Raw genomic sequence first — 4587 nt, 5'->3', positions numbered from 1 at the left:
GAACTCGAGTTCTATATGCGGGGAAGACAGTGACTAGGGGAGTCAAGACTCAGCACCCCTCCCCGAAGAGACTTGTTGTGGCTGATGGCATTCCCTGTGGATATGTTGGATAATTGCAGTCATGAGGAACTGGAAAATTCTGCTGAAGATTACATGTTAGATCTGAGGTATGGGAACCCTGAAAATCTGGAATGTTTTCATATTAGCCTGTCAAATGTAGGCTTTGTACCTCTCTATGGTGGAGATCAGACCCAGAAAGTTCTTGCTCTTTTTGCACCTGAGGACTCACTCACAGCTGTGGCACTTTACCTTGCTGATCAGTGGTGGGCTATTGATGATACTGTGAAAATATCTGTCCCTTCTAGAGAGAGGCTTAAACAGGTGAGAACTCTTGGGGAGAGGGTGGTTAAAGCAGGAAATGGAGAGAAATGAGATCCCATTCCTGTGTCATAGCAGTACTGATTATGCTAAGATTTTGTGGAAGAAAGGAGAGGCCATTGGGTTTTATTCAGTTAAGCCTACAGAGCTGGGAGAATGACAGTCATGGATGGACTTGGATCCCTAGCCTTAAGAGATGAATAAATATCCGTTGGCCTGGGCTGAAACGGCAGGGATGGGACTGGCCAAACAGACATCTGGTCGTCATCGAGCTAAAGGCCTAGGCAACTCCTGTGAAGGTGAGATAGTACCCCATGAGCCAGGAAGCTCAGTGGAGGATCACTCCCCACATTCGACATATCATGGATGCTGGAATTCTCAAGCAATGTCAATCCCCTTGGAACACCCCCTTACTAAGAAGCCAGGGGGGACAGATTACCCGCGAGAAGTCAACAAATGGGTGAGTGACATACACCCCACTGTCTCTAACCCATATACCCTGCTGAGCAGTTTGCTGCCTGAGTACACTTGGTACACTGTGTTGGACTTGAAAGATGCCTTTTTCAGCCTACCCCTGGCGGCCCAGAGCCAGGAGATATTTGCCTTTGAGTGGACCAAGGGGGAAGGCCAACCGGTAATCCCACAGAGGTTCAAGAGGCTCTGAGTGAGGACCTGCCACCCAGAGGTCCTTCTGCTACACAATTAATAGCCCAGCAAGAGGTCACCTGTTTGGGGTATAAGATCAGGCAGGGGCGAAGGTGGCTAACCCAGGCCATGAAGGCCCAAGACCCCCCGCCAGGTGAGAGAGTTTCTGGGGACTGTTGGATATTTCAGACTTGGATCATGGGGTTTGCTGAGAAGGCTTGCATACAAGGGCTCTTGTATGAAGGAAGTAAAGAGACCCCAAACTGAACTTGGACTGAGCCAATGAAACAGGCTTTCCAGACACTCAGACGGGCCCTACTAGAAGCCCCAGCCCTTGCCCTGCCTAACCCAAATAAGCCATTCCAGCTGTTTGTAACTCCATGATTGCAGCAAGATACTGGCTGAGGCTCTGGCGGCACGAAAAGACTTAACTGATGTACCCCTAGACAACAGTGAGCTAGTATGGTTCACTGATGGGAGCAGCTATGTAAAAGATGGGCAAAGGAAAGCGGGAGCCACCACGGTAGAAGAGTACAGTTGTGAATATGGCTCCGTGAAGTTTTATGCACTGTGTGGCTTTGGTGGGGCCTTAAGTTGTGGTCTGACACACACTGCTGTTGTTCCTCTGGATTAAGTGAAATGCCGTATGCAGGTGGACCCACAGAAGTACAAGGGCATTCTTAATGGATCTTCAGTTACACTCAAAGAGAATGGTTTCCGTGGTTTGGCCAAAGGATGGGCCCCAACCCTCATTGGCTACTCCCTGCAGGGGCTCCGCAAGTTTGGCTTTTATGAAGTCTTCAAGGTTTTGTACAGCAACATGCTTGGAGAGGAGAATGCCTATCTGTGGCGCACATCACTGTATTTGGCTGCCTTTGCCAGTGCTGAATTCTTTGCTGACATTGCTCTGGCTCCTATGGAAGCTGCTAAGGTTTGAATTCAAACTCAACCAGGTTATGCTAACACTCTGAGGGATGCAGCTCCCAAAATGTATAAGGAAGAAGGCTTAAAGGCGTTCTACAAGGGGGTTGCTCCTCTTTGGATGAGACAGATACCATACACCATGAACGTACTGTTGCTGATTCCGTGGTGTCTGTGTTGCATAAAGAGAAGGGTAGCAATGCCTCTCAGGTCCTCAAGAGACTTGGATTTAGAGGTGTATGGAAGGGACTCTTTGCCCGCATCATCATGATCAGCACTCTGACTGCAGTACAGTGGTTTCTGTGAAGGTCTACTTCAGGCTCCCTCGCCCTTCTCCCCCTAAGATGCCAGAGTACAAGGTACCAAGGGGAAGAGCCAGGGCAACACTGGGAGATAAATTTCACTGAGGTAAGGCCAGGCAAGTACGGGTATCACTATATGTTGGCTCTGGTAGATACCTTCTCGGGGTGAGTGGAAGCTTTCCCCGCTAAGGGAGAGCTTAGAGGAGATAGTGCCTAGGTACGGGCTGCCAGTGACTATGGGCTCTGATAACGGACCTGCCTTTGTGAGCCAGATTGTACAAGGGCTGGCCCAAGCTCTGGGGATGAAATGGATAATCCCCAGAGCTCAGGACAGGTTGAGAGAATGAATCGGACCCTAAAAGAAACTCTGACAAAGTTGGCAATAGAGACTGGCGGGGACTGGGTGACCCTCTTTCCCTTCGCACTCTTTCAGGCACGTAACACCCCTTATAAGCTGCCCTTTTGAGATTCTGTATGGAAGACCCCTCCTGTGTGTATTAGAACCTAGATGGAAAGGCCCTTATGTTGTTTTCCTTACCACTCCTACTGCTGTAAAGGTCGACGGGATTGGACCCTGGGTTCACTGCAATCACGTGCGGCAAGCCACACCGGAAGAACAGGAGCAGAATGGAAGGCAAGACCTCACCCGTCAAATCCTTTGAAACTGAAACTTGTCCGCCGGGAGGTCTCCTAATTCTCCTGCTGATTATGGCAGGAGCTGAAGCTGTGTAACCTCTTGTGGTGGGCCCCAGGAATGGGACATAGGAAACAGAGATTTGGTAGCCCCGAGTGTGGCGCAACCTGCAGGGCCAAGTACCTCAGATATGGGTGAACCAAGCTTTACTATCTCTGCAAGGCCAAGGGCTTTCCTCCCCACGAGCTGCTGTAGATGACTTGATTTTTCTCCAACAGGGTAGGGTCTGCGAGGTTTCTATGCAGACCATACAAGAGTGGTAAGAGAATCAATCAGTCATTTAGAGAAGTCTTTGACTTCCTTGTCTGAGGTGGTCTTGATTAGAAAGAGAGAACGGGAAGCCCAGAAGAGATGGTTTGAGTCTTGTTTTCAACTACCTTAATTTCCACCCTCCTGGGTCCACTTATAGTGTCAGCGGCCCAAGATGGAAAAGAGGAAGATTCCTCTACTTGAAAAACAGACAGGGGGGAATGTGAGGCTAGCAGAAGTAAAGCAACTTAGATTAGGAGTAGGCCTTCCTACTATCAGGTAGCTTTCGCTTAACAATGACCACTGTTTGCCAATTAGGACCAATTAGCTTTCACCGATGTTTGCCAATTAGGAAATTAGGAGCGGGGCAGAAACCCCCAGGAAAGTCCCGTGTGCGTGAAAGTATTGACCAATGAAATTGCTTTGCAAACATGTAACCAATCCGCTTCTCACCCTATAAATTTGTGTAACAGCTTGGGCTCGGGGCTCTCTGACCCGCACCACTGCATTGGTTGCGGGCGGAGAGTCCTGGCTCGAGTCAGTAATAAACTTCCCTTCCTGAGAGTTGCATTGTCTTGGAGGCCGTCTCTCTTCCCGCTCGGGGATTCGGACATCAGGCATAACATAAAACAGAGACTGTTATGAGACAAAGAAGGACACTACATAATGATCAATAGTTCAAGAAAATGTAACAATTATAAATATATATGCACCAATATAGGAATGCCTCAATATGTAAGTCAAATACAAACAAATGTAAAGGGAGAAATTGGCAGTAACACAATAATAACGTGGAACTTCAATACCCCACTTTCATCAATGGACAGATCATCCAGAAAGAAAATCAATAAGGGAATGCAGGCCATAAATGACATTTTAGACATGTTGGACTTAACTGACATTTATAGAGCATTCCAGTGACTTCCCAGGGTGGCACCAGGTGTAAAGTATCTGCCTGCAATACACAAGATATGTGTTCAATACATGGGTTGGGAAGATCCCTTGGAGAAGGAAATGGCAACCCACTCCAGTATTCTTGTCTAGAAAATCCCCTTGACAGAGGAGCATGGTGGGCTAATGTCCATGGGGTCACAAAGAGACAGACATGATTGAGTACACACATGCTGAGAGTATTCCATCCAAAAGCAGAAGACTACAAATTTTTTTCAGGTGCACATGGAACATTCTTCAGGATTGATCACATGCTGGGCTACTAGACAAGTCTTGATGAATTTAAGCAAATCAAAATCATATAAAGCATCTTTTCTGATCACTACACTATGAGAGGAGAAATAAACTACAAGGAAAAAAAAAAAAACTCTAAGAAACAGAAACACATGACAGCTAAGCAATATGCTACTAAACAACCGAAATCAAAGAAAAAAAAAATCCTAGAGA

The 4587-nt window shown here is 47.3% G+C and overlaps 1 pseudogene; it reads left to right on the top strand.

Moving 5' to 3' along the window:
- Positions 1-613: 613 nt before the first annotated feature.
- LOC133052718 (solute carrier family 25 member 3-like) lies at positions 614-3139 on the top strand (annotated as a pseudogene).
- The last annotated feature ends 1448 nt before the right edge of the window (positions 3140-4587 follow it).

The sequence above is a fragment of the Dama dama genome, chromosome X (genome assembly GCF_033118175.1).
Source record: "Dama dama isolate Ldn47 chromosome X, ASM3311817v1, whole genome shotgun sequence".
In the NCBI taxonomy this organism is placed as follows: Eukaryota; Metazoa; Chordata; class Mammalia; order Artiodactyla; family Cervidae; genus Dama; species Dama dama.
The sequence above is the reverse complement of the archived record's forward strand: the minus strand, read 5'-3'. Positions and strand labels throughout refer to the sequence as shown.